A 16,146-nucleotide genomic window follows, 5' to 3' on the forward strand; every position below is an offset into this window, starting at 1 on the left:
GACACAAGGGAAAGATTACTCCAAAGGTCTAATGGATCACACTCACAGCCTCCACCAGACTGAGTCTAGCACAACCAGATGGTTACTGGCTACCACCACCAACTGCTCTGACAAAAATCACAATACAGGGTCTAAGATAGAGCTGGAGAAAAATGTAGAACCAAATTCAAACTCACACACACACCAAAAAAAGATCAGAATTACTGATCTGACAGAGACTGAAGAAACCCCAAGAGTATGGCCCCCGGGCACCCTATCAGCTCAGTACTCAAGTCACTCCTGAGGTTCACCCTTCCGCCAAAGATTAGACAGGCCCATAAAACAAAATGAAATTAATGGGCACACCAGCCCAGGGGCAAGGACAAGAAGGCAGAAGGGGACAGGAAAGCTTGAAATGGAGAACCCAAGGTCTAAAAGAGGAGAGTGTTGACATGTATTGGGGTTGGTAACCAATGTCACAAAAAAATACGTGTATTAATTATTTAATGAGAAATTAACTTTCTCTGTAAACTTTCACCTAAAGCCCCAAAAAACATACATAGTAAATAATTATTTATAATGATATTCTTTTCTTCATTACTTTTTCTTGTTTATGCTTCCATTTTATAGATCTCTGTCCTAACAATTACCTGCAGTCTTAAAGCAAGGTAACTAACCCCCAAATTATAGCTGTTTCTCTATAATTACCTTTCAATACTCAACTCAGTCCTAAATCAACAAAAGCCAATGATAAGTCATTTTACTTAATGTGAGTCTTTAAATGAAATAAAAATACAAACATGTACTATTTTTTTTAGAGATAGATAATCATTTTAAAACTTTTAGAAACTGAAAGATTCATAGATGGAATTTATTTCATTAAGGCCTGTTCACAACTTTATGCTAAACAATGCAACCTGTGGTATCAAACAAACTTTCTCAATTTTATCTTAGTTTTTATGTTTTTCTAAGAGGCAAGGCAAAGGAACTTCGCTTTAAGGGAAGGCACCTTGAAGAATTATGTAATTTTTCTGTGATATATCATTTAACAGAATAAAACACACACGTATACTTACAGTAAAGATGCTAGATGGTGTGTGAATTCACTGGCCTTACAGCTTTTGCAGGCTTTCTGCAAGTTTTCTCTCAAGCTGTTCATAAAGAACAACAATGCTTGATGTGAGCTGGTCATAGTCTCTGAGCAAAATCTTCTGTAGATGCCTGCTGTTGAAATACTTCAATCTGTACAAAAAGCAAATAAAAAAGAAATGCCAGGAATTTACTACCATTTTTTGGGGGGCCTTTACATTCTAATCAACAGGACCCAGATATTGTTCACTCACTGCTTCTTCCAAATTTACTTTGTTTAAATGAAAAATTTAATTCTATGGCACAAAAGAAAGTTTAATTTAATTTCAAATGTGTACTTATGAAGAAATTAAACCTTTAGGTATATCCCACTAGAGCCAACCAGGCCAAACACTTGCAAGAAAGACAGAAATACTGGCCAAGAAGAGTCTACACTTCATGGGAGGTCATGAAAGAAAAGAAAACATGTACCGTTTATTTTCAATGGATGGAGAAAATCGTGGGACACATTTGTTAAATGTTTGCTTAGGGAATCTAACTGTATACTTATACAATAAACTCACAAAATGAAACAAGAATCATGTTAATCCACAACTTCACAACACGTGTGAAAGTGTTTAAATAAAATATATGGTCTGTAAGTCCACATGTTTAAAAAACCTGCACCATAATCTGAAAGACTTTATTGAAATCTATTTGTTTTGAAAATTGTTACATATTAAAAGGCCTATACTGACGCTCCACAGGACCGAGGTCTCCTTAACTCTCAGTTTCAAGCTTTCAACCTGAAATGTGCTTAGGAAGATAATAGGTGGTAGTTTGGGGCCCAAAAGAAACAAAAAACGGTGTAAAATGTTATAATAGCCACTTTCATCTACGGAAAAATTGAACCCAGAAATTTATCGGGCTTGGTAGAGATGTTATGTTAGAGGAGGGAGATGTTTACGTAGAAAGGATGAAAGTATGGGCAAAGAAAAGGAAATTACCTAAATTTTTGCAACTGTAAAGTTCTCTAAGGCTACGTAGCTCTTTCACAGACAAAAACATCACTGTATAAAACCACATGGAACATAGACAGAAAGCTGCGTAACTATCTCAAACTGTTTATTATAAATATATTTCGTTGTTTGGTTGTTTGACTTTTCAGGAAAGGCAAAGCAATGAGTATAATTCACCATTTATGGTTTATATCCTTTCCTTGTGATCGAAAGCAAACATCCAAATCAAACATGTGGAATATATCTAATTTTGTTAGAACTTTTGCATTTATAAGAAGGCTGAAGGAATCTAGTCTTTATTTATCAGAGTTTAAAATAAACTTGCTTTTAGAGAGGCTACTGTCTAATTTCTGTTGGTTCCCTGACCTTACCTTCATTTTAGAAGACACCTCTCCTATAAAGTGACATAAAGTGATGCCTATAAAGCATCAAGCACAGCACTTGTCCCAGGTGTTTGCTGCTAAAACTAAACCTGGTATTTTATACAGTTCTTGCCAGGAATCTAAGCTAAAGCAGCAAATTTTAATATGCATTGCTACCAGGGCACTTAGGAGTAGCTCATAATTAAAAATAATTCAAAAATTTTGAATTTTATAATTCATTCATTTATTCATTCAAAAATATTTATTAAGTTCCTATTATGTGGAAGATACTCTAATATGTGCAGGGATTATGGAATTTAACAAGACAAGGCAGACAAGGCCTTTGTCCTCATGCAGCTTATGTTTTAGTGGGAGAGAGATACACAATAAGCATATTATTTAATAAACAAGATAAAAGACTGATGCTTCATTCAGAGAATTACAGTACAGTGATAGAGAATAACTGAGTAGTGAAGGAAGAACTCTCTGAGGGGAAGACATTTAAGCTAATACTTGAATTACAAGAAGGTACTAGGCATGCAAAAATCAGGTACAAAACCATTCCAGGCAGAGGGAACATCATGGAAAGACTCTAAGGTGGAAATGTGCTTAACTTAATGTGTTGAAGAAATAGAAAGAAAGACAGGATGACTTCATTGTAGTAAAAGTCAGAGACAATCTAGTATGAGATGAAGAAAGCTAAGCAGTAAGCAGATGATATGGGGCTTTGTAAACCAAGGTAAAGACTTTGGATTTTTTTTAAATGTTAAGATATTACAAAGTTCTAATTAGGATAGTGACATGATATGATGTAAAGTCTCTTTCTCTCGAACTGTGTATAATATTCCTGAAAGAAAACAATAGCCTGAGAATTTTATGGCACACTGTTGAATTTTGTAGTCCGAATTTCATGTCGGTCATGTCTCTCATGGCAAGGAAAAGAAAAAGAAAGATCTCTGTCTTTGTTTTTAGCTGTTATGTTTCTTATGACATGTGGATTAATAAAGTTCAACTATTCCCAAGGGAAACATACAGAAAGAAAACAGACTCATTTTCTTTTTCTTTTTTCTACACATGTACACAGGCATACTTCTGGCAAATCCTCACTTGTCTTTCCAGTAATATTGTTCTCAGCGTCATGATATATCTTCTATGCCGGCCAGAAAATGATCAAAGAACTGAAAAAGAGAAAAATATGTCTAAATATATTTTTGAACATATATTTACTATGTATCATATTCTCTATTAGGCTCTGGAGTTACAACAGGGAGCTAAAGTAGAAAGGGTCCGTAGCTTTATGGAGTTGGCAATACAGTGTAATGTCTGGAGCAGAGACTCATTAATCAAATTATTACATTAATGAACAAACAACTACAAATTGTGATAAGTGTTCTGAAGGAAAAGAAGCAAGTTTTATGAGAAAATGAAACATTTTAAATCAAAAGGTAAGAAAATTTTCTCTAAGAAAGTGACACCTGAGCTAAGATCTGAAGTATGAGCAAAAATTAGTTAAATAAAGAGGAAAGAACCATTCCAGGCTAAAGGATTATGTTGGTAAGGCCCCCATGATAGAAGAAGGCAGGGCACATTAGAGAAACTGAAAACCCTGGGTAGTTGGGTTGTAGAGTGCAGGTGGGGGTCATATTATTAAGACTAGAGAGAGAATTTGGGTTTAGACCATGCAAAGTTTTTCAGTCCATGCTGACTATTTTTTACTTTCTTCTAAATCTAATGAGAGGCCATTGAAATGACTTGACCAGATTTATTCTTCAAAACAACCATCTGGCTGCGCTGTTATAAAAGGATTGAAAATGAGCCATAATGGATATGAGAAAAATATTTAGGAGACAATTTTAGTAGTCCAAGTAGAAGACTAGCTTAGACTAGAGTGATGGCAGAGATGAAGAGAAATGGACTTAATAACCAAATAGACATGGAGGTAGAGTATTATGATGGAGAGGGAGGTATAAAGGATAACTCCAAGAGTTCAGGTTTGAACAAAATGTTAGTCAGTGGTGATACTAACCTGGATGAGATAGACCAAGGGTTCAGCAGAGAAAATAAAAAGCTCTATTTTAGCCATAAAATTATTGACATGCCTATGAGATAGCCAAGTGAGGATGTCAGGGAGGCAGTTGATCATATGTTCTAGAATGCAGAAAGATCTGCATTCCAGATAAAAGATAAAAATTTTAACTCATATGTGTAGTTGCTAAATAAAGTCATGTGTGGATATGGATGACGTCATCAGGGAAAAATTTAAGAATGAGAAGAGGAAAGAGTTTAGAACCAATTCATGAGGGACTCCAGCATTTAATGATGTAGCAGTAAGAACAAACCTGTGAAGGAAACAAAGAGGGATCAGAAAGGCAAGAGGAAAATCAAGAAGTGGGTTATCACAGAACACCAGAAAAGAGAATATTTCAAAGAAGGTGAGAGTTTGAACCATTTGGAACGCTGTGCAAGTAAAGAAGGATGCAGAAAGCCCATTAGTGACCTTAGTGAGAGAAAGGATGCATCAAAGGCAATGAGGTTTATTTTATTTTAGTTAATTTGGGTTTCTGTGTGTGCGTGCCCGTGTGTGTGTGTGTGTGTTTTAAATAGAGATTTCAGCCTGTATACAGCTGATGGGAAGAATCCAGTGCATGCGAGGAGTGTGATAATACATGGAAGAAAAGAAATAATTGATGATGCAAGACAAGAAAGGAATGGGTTACAGAGCACAAGTGCAAGAAATAGATTGAGATAGGAAAGCCCATCTCTATTGTGGGGGGGGGGAAGAAGGAGCAGATGCAGGAAGATTGGGAAGCTAAGGGAGATTTCGTGGCTAGTTATTCTAAGCCAAATTGCTCCTTAAAGATTTCCCTTTCCTTAGATTATAAGAATTTTAAGGCTGAATGAAATCCAAAATGATAAGATGGTTCTCATCTCTTCTGATCCCTTAAACAATATTTTGATATATTGTGGGAGGGCATTTTTTGGTTATTACGATAACTGGGGTTTACTACTAGCATTTAGTGGGCAGGGGTCAGGGATGCTAAACAACAAACAAGTATCCTGCCCCAAAAGACCAATAGTGACCTCATTAAGAAACTCCTCATTTTAAAGATAAGAAAATTGAAAACAAATTAAGAGATATCTTAATACAGTAACTTTTACAAAGCTATGATTCAAGCTTAGATCGGCTAATTCCAAATCCATGCTTTTCTATTATATCATAATCAAGAATGAGAAATCACATTTGAAGTTCAAAGAATGTCCTTAAAGTAATCAGTGGTCAAAACAATTAAAATAAAACATTAATTTTGGCAGAGCCATTAAGTTGTCAAGTGTTCTCTGGGAGTGGAAGAAATGAGCACTTTGAATTTTCTTCTCAGAATCTTGTGCTGAGAGGCACCTCTAATATGTTTTTGAATGTGATTATTTTGATCTTCTTTAAAATGAACACATTGCCAGTTTTGCTAATAATAGTAAGAGGAGATAAAGTCAAAAGTGTGAGAAGTTTTGCATTTTACATTTAAAAATAATTATACTAATAAGTTCATAAGCTTAGAGAATCCAAAATCAGTGTTTTCTATGTCTGCTGCTATATCCCAAGCATTCTGCCTGCTATCTGGCATATAGTAGTTGCTCAATAAGTATCTGAATACATCAACAATATTAATGTAGGTAATATGAACGAGAAAGTGAGATAATAGATGTGAAATCACTTTGAAAAGTGTCATGCAATTGTGTCATCTACTTAAAACTGAAAAATTGGCTATGGAAAGCACTGATTGGCCACCATTTCTTCTCAAGATTGAGTATTAATCCTCTAACCTGGCCTTTAGATCAGAGTTCTACAAGTCTCATCTGAATTACACTCATCCTAGGAAGAGGGAAAAGGCTGCAAGAACAGATCCTACCTACCAAATGACTGCTATTTCTACCGTACCATGTCCACACGCTCTGACTCTTTCCTTGGGCTAAACCAATACCAAACCCGTTGCCATTGAGTTGATTCTGACTCATAGTGGTCCAATAGGACAAAGTAGAACTGTCCCATAGGGTTTACGAGGCTTAAATCTTTACGGAAGCAGACTGCCACATCTTTCTCCTGCAGATCGGATGGTGGGTTCAAACCACTGACCTTTCAGGTAGCAGCTGGGCGCTTAATCACTGCTCCACCAGGGTTCTTTTCCTTGAGTTAGAGCCTCTTAATTCAAAGCAAGAAGAGTCATGGAAGTAATGAATTCTACATATTGCATAACTATTAGAGAAATTTGACTGCCTTTGTGTGTCATTCTCAGAGTCCTAATGTAAAAAAAAATTATATTGTTTCCTAAATCCTTAATTAAACAGGGAAACCTTGGTGGCATAGTGGTTAAGTGCTACAGCTGCTAACCAAAGGGTCAGCAGTTCAAATCTGCTAGGCGCTCCTTGGAAACTCTATGGGACAGTTCTACTCTGTCCTATAGGGTCACTATGAGTTGGAATCAACTCGACGGCACTGGATTTTTTTGGTTTTAATTAAAGAGATTAACTGACTACATAGCCTAAATTCACTTTATACATGATTTTACCTGTTTTTTTTAGGCCAGTACCCCAAGGTGGGAATATAGTAAGGGAACACCCATATTATAAACTTTGAATGCATATTTAACAATACCATTAAATAAACTAACTGCAAGTCTAAGTGAAGTATGTTTCTTCACCTCCATCAAAAGAGAGGACAGAGCAAGAATAAGAGAAAAAAGTACAAGAAATAGAGAAATAAATTGAAGAATTAGAATGTGTCCAAAATATTAAGTTTTGTTTTGTTTTTTTTAAATCAAAATATGGCTGAATTAAGAGAAGGAATTGAGATTTGCTTTAGTGGTCTTTAAAGAAGAAAGCTATCAACCAAGGTCAAAAACCTGATGTGGACATATGGAAAATGGCTGAAAACAGACAGCAAAACTTATTGCTTTCAAATGAGCTTCCACACTACTAAGTCATTTTCAAAGCACTTTGAAAATGCATCCCCATAAAGTTATTTTCTACTTAATTCAGAAATGTGGAGAGAAGCAGGTAATAATTTCCATTAATATAAAGGTTAAAACTTACAAGAAACTCAGGGACGTCCTAGCTCCTCATCAGCTCTTCAGCTCCTTTAAATGACAGAAATGCCTTACTGTGACATGGGTTTCTTTAACACACTAAAAGAGCACGCTGCCTCAAGAGCTTCCTTTCTGATTTGGGACTATGCAATTTTTTGTAAATGCATCTGAATTGCCCACAGTCAGTAGATCTTCCTTTTCAAACTGTTTCCGTAAGTAATTTCATGTAATTCTCGCTTTTTTAGGTGACATTTGAGTTGTGAAATTCCACTAAATTCATTCTGACATTTCAAAAATTATCATACAACGCTTTCATGGAATAGAACCACATCCTTTTAACAGTGCTTATCACAGGCAAAAAGCTTCCCAGTGTGAGCAGGTCTGACTAATGACCTGGTCTTTTAAAAGGCTGAGTCTATATTTGCATGTTTAAACCCATCCACTCTACTCTCCATCTTCACTTACATTAATTCATTCCATTCAGTCTACCAGGGATAGATCAAAATTAAGGCTTCTAAACACAGAGATGTCAAACCAACCCTACTCAGCGACATCTCCTCATACAACCCATTTTATATATTTGGTACTATTATATTCTGTCCATTGAAGATGTAAAATGCAGCTAAGAGCCAAAATTTATTCTGTATGGTAGAATCCAGCTAGTCACTAGTATATCTGGTTAAATGTAGTATTTGTGAAATCAAAGTCATAGAAAGACAAATATTTCATAGTTGTGCTAATGTACATATTCATAATTTATATCCCTACTCCAAATTAACTACTTTTTCCATTTTTTCTTTATTTCACAGATATTTATTGCACTTTTCATTGAAGTCAGGCACTGTGCTAGACACTGAGTTCATAGTGGTGAATCTTGTTAGGTGCCTGCCGTCTAGTTGGTTCTGACTCATAGCAACCCTATGTACAACAGAACAGAACACTGTCCCGTCCTGTGACATCTTCAGAATTATTGCTATGTTTGAGCCCATTGTTGCAGCCACTGTGTCAGTCCATTCCATTCAGGGTGTTCCTGTTTTTCGCTGACTCTCTACCAAGTACGATGTCTTGGTAAAGTGGTGAATAAATCATACATATAGCCTGCATTCGTGGAACTTACAGTTTAGTAGAGGACACAGACATCACACAAATGCTGAAAAAAATAAACAAATATAATTAGTGATAAGTGCTATGAAGGGGGAAAAAAACAACAGGGTAACGTGATGCATAACAAAAAGTGACCTGGGATAGGAGGAGTTGATATATTAGCTGAGACTTAAAAGACAAGCATAAATAAGACATGCAAGGACAAAGGCAAGATGTTCTAGGTAGAAAGAATGACATGTTTGAAACCCCCAAGATAGGAAAAGGTTTGTCATGTCTGAGGAAGTGAAAGGAGGTTGTCTGTATATAGTGAACAAGAGAGGTAGAGTGGTCCAAAAAGATGTGATCTCAAAGGAAGACATGAGCTATATTGGTCCTAATTTATAGCCATGCTAAGAATTTTGAATTTTATTAAAGGTTAAAAAAAAAAAGCAGTAGAATTATTTTAGAAAAGTAAGTAATGTGTTTTTAAAAGAATTGATTTTTGCTCCTGTGGGGACAATAGACTGAAAGAGGAAAGAAAAGCAGGGGAAAACTTCAAGGCACTTATTGTAATAGTTCAGAAAAGAGATGACAGTATCTTAGACTAAGATGATGACATTAGGAATGGAGGATAGCACAAGGATTCCCTCAGGAGAAACGTAAAAGTATGTTCATATCAACGCCCTTTGTAAAAGAAAAAAAAAATCTAAGAAAGAAAAATATAACAATTGAATTTAAGTGGATATATAAATTGGTGTATAATAATACAAGAGAACCCTGGTGGCACAGTGGTTAAGTGCTATGGTTGCTAACCAAGAGGTCGGCAGTTAGAATCCACCAGCTGCTCCTCGGAAACCCTATGGCACAGCCTACCCTGTCCTATAGGCTCGGTAAGAGTCAAATTGTCTCAACAGCAACGGGGTTAATAATACAGTGCAATATTAGAGTATTGAAAGCAAATGAACTAAATTATTCATAAGAATATGGGTGAATATTAATAATATAATGTTGGCACCAAAAAAGTCCAGAAGACTATATGAAACACACACACATACATACATACGTACATACATATTTTTATAAATTTCAAAACAATTAAACCAATCAATGTACTGTGTAGGTGTATGTGCCTTTGTGTGTATAGTGTACTTTCAAAAACCAATTTTAAAAACGGCAAAACAATGATAAATGATACATTCAGGATATTAGTTACTGGGAAGAGTGGGAGGCAGGGGAATAGGATCTGGGAGCATTATACAGATTACTGTCAACTTTCTATTTCTCGGGTTGAGTGGTGGGCTCACAGATGTTAAGCATATTCAAACTAACAAACAAATAAATATGGGCCAATCATAGATCAATGATTCTAGTGTGGATTATTAATAAAATTCTTTATTCACGGAACCGTTTTTTTAAAAACCAAGAACACAGGTTGGAGATGTATTTTGGAGATAGAAACCATGAGACTTGATGTGAGGGTTAAAAAACAGAAAGGAATCAAAGATGCATCATACATTTCTGTTTTAGTAAGTGGGCATCAGATATTCATGCCATTTAATGAGATGAGGGAAGAATGGATGAGGATCAGATTTTGTCCTTTGTGCACATGTTATGATGTCCCTGTGAGACACTCAAGTGGAGGTGTGAAGTGGTAGTTGAATATACACATATGGACCTCACAGTAGATGTCTGGACTAGAGATAGGCTGGTTGAAGCAATCAATAAATCAATATATATTTCATTTGGAAACATGAGGATGGATATGATCACCAAATGAAAAAGTGTAAAGAGAATAGAATGTTCAGGACCTACTTGTGGAGAACTCCCACCTTTAAAAGCCCAGTAGAGGAGGCTCACCATGCAAAGGAGACTGAGAAGTGCCTAGAGAAGCAGAAAAACCAAGAGGGTGTGATGTCAAGAAAAAAATAAAACATATATATATATTTCAAGAAAAAGGAAGTAGTCCACTGCGTGAAACTCTGCTGATAATTTGCATAATATTAGGACAAAAGAAAATATCCTAATTTGGCAACATGGAGGTCAGTGGAAACTTTGGCAAGAACAATTTTGTTGGAATGTTGATGGCAGTATCCAGATTGTAGTTAAATGGAAGTGAAGAAATGGAGACAGTATGTGAAGATAAGTTTCTTCAATGTCAATAATGCCTTATAAATGTAAATTGCTTTAGAAATTACATTTTTATTCCATCTTTATAGCAAAATAACCCTGAGAGATATCTTCTGTATCCTCTGCAACATGCCCAAGATAAGAAGGCTAGTTAGTAGTGACTTTATGGTTAGGTCTTCCCTTCCAACTCCGACTCCAGTCCTTTTCCCCCTTCAAGACCACTCAAGGGAAAAAAAATGGCCGAATGAGTACTAAACTTTCTTAACTATGTCTCAAAAAATTTTTCAAAAGACATGGTCTACTGATGGTGGACCAGACATTCATCTCACCAAAAAACATCACGACGATGATAAGTAAAATATAATACTGGATTTTTTTTTGGGGGGGGGGCAATGGGTCTTAATTTTTAAACAAAACGAAAGTGTCTGCAAATATTTTAGCCACTAGATGGTGTTGGAATGACATGAGAGGTGCTTTATTGTACAATTTGTCTTCAATTGCAATCATCCAACAACATCCCCAAATATCTAAGTCCCATCCAAAACTCCCTGACCAATGTCTTAACCTGGATAACATTATTTGAAACAATGGGGAAAATAAATGTAAATGCAAAACGATTAAGTATCTGTGAGTAAGATGCACTTCAATACTTGGAGGAAATGTAAAATAAAAGCAGAATATGAGTGTTATTGAAAACAGGAGAGCAGATTGCTCCCCTCAGCCATCTGTAGGCTATTGCGACGTTAATAATTCTAAAAGACGTAGGAATTAGAAGTTAGTTCTTTAAAATGACTTTGCATTTTGATCATTTTACTACCTAACACGTATATTAAAGTGAAGGTCAGTTACTGTCTAGATAAGGAAGTAATTTTATTTTAAGCTGGCTTAATACAATTCATTTTAAAATGAGAAGAAAATAAATATTGAATATTAATCAGAGCAATTTACCCCAAAACAAACAAAATCAATGCCTAAGAAATTACCTCACCCTTTCTAGAGAAATATTTTATTAGAGGAAAGTCTGTCAAATGCCCATCTCCTAACATTCTTACCCCTGACCACATCATACACACACGCACGCACACAAACATTCACTCTCATATCTAACCGGAAATTTTAGCCAAAATTTCAAATACTATCTCATTTGGTTACTGAATAGGTTTTTAAGTATTTTTTCTAAGATTCTTTAAATACCTTTACATAACTGAAGTGTGGGAAATTGGCAATTAACAAAAATGGTGAGATGCACAGGCCAAAGAGGTAATTTAAGAGAAACGGTGTCTTAGAATTTAAATCCTAAAGCATTTTATTTACCCCTCTGCCCTCAACCCCAATCTTAACTTTAAATGCAGCATGCGTTTTAAAGCTGTTAGTGTTAACCTGAATGAATGACACATCCTCGCATTCTTCTACTGATTGAAAAATAAATCCTGTCTCAGCTTTTGTAAATATCCAGTTAGAATTATGGTAGAGGCTATTTCACATGCTATAATTGTCTCTCCGAAATCTCAACCGCTTCAAGTGCAAGATCCTTACGCTCAAGTATGTCAGCCCATTCATTTCCACATAAGTGGAGATATCAAATTATACTACTTTAATAATTTGATTATCTGTACAAAAACAGAAGAAAGGATAACTGTGGTTGCTTCAATGAAGAAAGAGCTTCTTTCTGTAAAACTCTGGGAGCAGGAAAAGAAAGGGAGATGCAGATTGCTCCCCTCAGTCAACTGGCCCTTTCTGGTGGCTGCATTTGCTTAGCGTTTGCTCACAAAGAATGTCAGCAAAAGGACACCTGAATTTTCCAATAAGAATAGCTAAGTAATTAATCAACAGGAAGAAAAAAAATTACAAATGTGTTGTAATAAATCCGTGTTAAAGTAGATTGGGATTCTAAGGATTTGTGAGGAATAATGTAAAAGCCTAAACTAAACCATTAAAAGGTTTATTTCATAAAATCATTTTCAGGGAGTTTTCTTTAAATAGTTATGTTTTATTCTGGTTGTGTTTTAGTTTTTGTTTTTACCGTTCTCAATTTTTTAGGATGAAAGCCATGCAATTTCCTTCCTTAGGCCCATGTTGGTTCCTTGGGACATTCGGCAAAAAAAGAAAAAGTATTTATAAATTTTCTCTTCTGTCTTATAAATACCACTGATCTGATCCAAGCTAGTGAACTAAAAGCTAAGTATTTTGACCCGTGTTAGTTGATGAGCCAGGCTTCCAGATAATTCAAGGCTTTGAAGAAAAGTGGTTTTTCTCCTGCTTCTCGGAGTCTAGGTGTTCTGAGAGCCAAGTCTCAGCTAAAGCTTTTTTCATTACACACTCCTGTCTATAGTCTCAAATGCTAGTCTTAACTATGAGAGAAGTACTTGGTCATGTACTGGTCTTTGTACTGGTACAATCTGAAGGACACAAGAGAAATCTTTGTCCCAGAGATCTCATCCCTAGTGATAAGTCCTTCCTTCCTCTTAGTCGTATGCTACTTTTCTCTCCCCTTTCAATATGCATTAAGTCTTCGACATCTAATTGTGAATGAATTAGGTAATTTACTTCAGGACCAGAAAGTGAACTCAAGGTTCTTTGAGAGGTCAGCTGAAAATAGAAATCCTTACACAAAATTTGAGCTGAAAGTAAGCTGCCCAATAGACGATTTAGCCAAAACTTGTTTGGTGGAAAAAAAATCTCACACCCTCTTCCTTTTAGTATATGGTGATTTGGGGTATCATAGGGGTTAGTCTCGCAGTCCTTTATATACGATTAAGCATTTTTATCCATTTTTCTATATTTAAAAACTTTTTAATTCAATTTAAATATTTTACATGGTGCCAGAAAATTAAAATACCACAAAACTATTAAAGTAGGCATGGCAAACTTAAAATAAATAAAAGCCAATTCTACGCAGGAGCCCCTGGGTTAATTGCCTTTTGGTTGGGAATGCAAACCCTCTCTTACACCTCGGAAGTAAGGCCTGGCGATCTACTTCTGAAAAGTCACAGCGCTGAAAACCATGTGGAATGCAGTTTTACTCTGTATACATGAGATCGTCATGAGTCAGAATAGACCCGAGGGCAACTCACAACAACAAATCTACCCAAAATTCCAAATCTTTTAATTTTCTTTTCCAAAAAAATTTTAACCAGCTGTAATTGAGTTGATTCCAACTTATAACAACTGCATGTGTGACGGAGTAAAACTATGTTTCATAGGGTTTTCAGTGGCCGAATTTTCAGAATTAGATTGCTAGGCCTTTTTTCCAAGGCACCTCTGGGTGGACTCAAACCTCCAACCTTTCAGTTAGCAGCTGAGCATGTCAACTGTTTGCATCACCCAAGTATTCCAAAAATTGTTTAGATCTCTTTAGTGCTTTTAATTCTATTTTATATACTATAAAAGCAGAGGAAGATCTTAGAGAAAAATATGAATAATCAAAGGAAAAACATAAATAACATCCATATTCCCACTTATTCAGGGAAAACCGTTGTTAACACTTTGGAATACAACCTTCCAAAGCCACATATTAAAATATCACTATCACCATCACCAGTTGCCATCAAGTCCATTCTAACTCGTGGCAACACCATGTGTGTCACAGTATAAAAGTGCACCATGAGGTTTTAGATGGCTAATTTGTCAGAAGTAGATTGCCAGGCCTTCCTTCCAAAGCACCTCTGGGTGGACTTGAACCTCCATCCTTTTCGTTCGCAGCCCATGCACTTTGTTTGCAGTATAAATATATATGTTATTATTTTTATGAAAATTTTTAACTATTAAACATTTAAGTGGCTACCACAATGACTCCAAAAAAAAAAAAAACCTGTTGCTATCTAGTGAATTCTGACTGATAGTGACCCTATAGGACAGAGTAGAACTGCCCCATAGGTTTTCCAAGGAGCAGCTGGTGGATTCAAACTGCCAACCCTTTGATTAGCAGCCGAGCTCTTAACCACTGAGCCACCAGGGCTCCACCAGAATTAGTAAACATATATAAATAATAAAAAAAAAAGTTCGCAATAATCTTTATGCTGCATTAAAATTTCCCGAACTTAAAGCTAGTGACAGTATACTCATTTTTTGAGTCAAATTATCATTTTGGCTAAACTTGAAAGTCAGAATTTTTCAGGCCAAGTTTATTTGGCTAAGTTAGGTAAATTGCTTCAGGTAATCACTTACTGACAAGATGATGATGTTACAGATCTGCTTATTACTGATCCTGTGTGAGACTAAGGAATGAGAATATCCTTATTTATCAGCTACTGTTACTGCTCTGGTTTTTTGGTGCCATAGAGTCGGTCCCAACTCATAGTGACCCTGTGTACCACAGAATGAAACACTGCCTGGTCCTGCACCACGCTCAAAATCCTTGTTATGTGTGAGCCCATTGTTGCAGCCACTGTGTCAATCTATTTCATTGAGGGTCTTCTTTTCCGCTGACCCTGTACTTTACCAAGCATGATGTCCTTCTCCAGGGACTGATCCCTCCTGACAACATCTCCAAAGTATATAAGACACAGTCTCGCCATCCTTGCTTCTAAGAATCATTCTGGTTGTACTTCTTCTAAGACAGATACGTTCATTCTTTTGGCAGTCCACGGTACATCAATATTTTTCGCCAACAACACAATTCAAGGGCATCAATTATTCTCACAATTCAAAGACGTCAATTCTTCTTCAGTCTTCCTTATTCATTGTCCAGCTTTCACATGCATGTGATGCAATTGAAAATGCCATGGCTTGGGTCAGGCGCACATATGTCTTCAAGGTGACATCTTTGCTTTTCAACACTTTAAAGAGGTCTTTTGCAGCAGATTTGTCCAATGCGATGCGTCTTTTGATTTCTTGACTGCTGCTTCCATGGCTGTTGATTGTGGATCCAAGTAAAATGAAATCCTTGACAGCTTCAATCTTTTCTCCGTTTATCATGATGTTGCTTATTGGTCCAGTTGTGAAGATTTTTATTTTCTTTATGTTGAGGTGTAATCCATACTGAAGGCTGTGGTCTTTGATCTTCATTAGTAAGTGCTTCAAGTACTCTTCACTTTCAGCAAGCAAGATTGTGTAATCTGAATAACGCAGGTTGTTAGCGAGTCTTCCTTCAATCCTGATACCCTGTTCTTCTTTATATAGTCCGGCTTCTCGGCTTATTTTCTCAGCATACAGACTGAATATTTATGGTGATGGAACACAACCCTGACACACACCTTTCCTGAATTTAAACCACGCAGTATCCCCTTCTTCCATCCGAACAACAGCCTCTTGATCTATGTAAAGTTTCCTCATAAGCAGAATCAGGTGTTCTGAAATCCCCATTCTTTGCAATGTTATCCATAATTTGTTATGATCCACACAGTGCATAGTTAATAAAACACAGGTAACATTCTTTTGGTATCCTTTTGGTATTCTCTGCTTTCAGCAAGGATCCATCTGACACCAGCA

General features: G+C 36.2%; 1 protein-coding gene across 2 annotated transcripts in view; it reads right to left on the reverse strand.

The window, feature by feature from the left end:
* The window catches only part of LOC126069055 (transmembrane protein 182-like), a 413,220-nt gene that overhangs the window by 197,553 nt on the left and 199,521 nt on the right, over window positions 1-16,146 (reverse strand). Inside the window, exons 8-9 of one of the 2 annotated variants that reach the window (XR_007515820.1) lie at window positions 3,536-3,606; window positions 1,056-1,221 (exon numbers count right to left, since the gene is read on the reverse strand). The gene's annotated coding sequence lies outside the window, so the exon portion shown is untranslated. Of the gene's footprint in view, window positions 1-1,055; window positions 1,222-3,461; window positions 3,516-3,535; window positions 3,607-16,146 lie in introns of those variants that run through there. The other variant, XM_049871970.1, reaches the window with a different exon arrangement.

This window comes from Elephas maximus, chromosome X (genome assembly GCF_024166365.1).
Source record: "Elephas maximus indicus isolate mEleMax1 chromosome X, mEleMax1 primary haplotype, whole genome shotgun sequence".
Lineage (NCBI taxonomy): Eukaryota > Metazoa > Chordata > Mammalia > Proboscidea > Elephantidae > Elephas > Elephas maximus.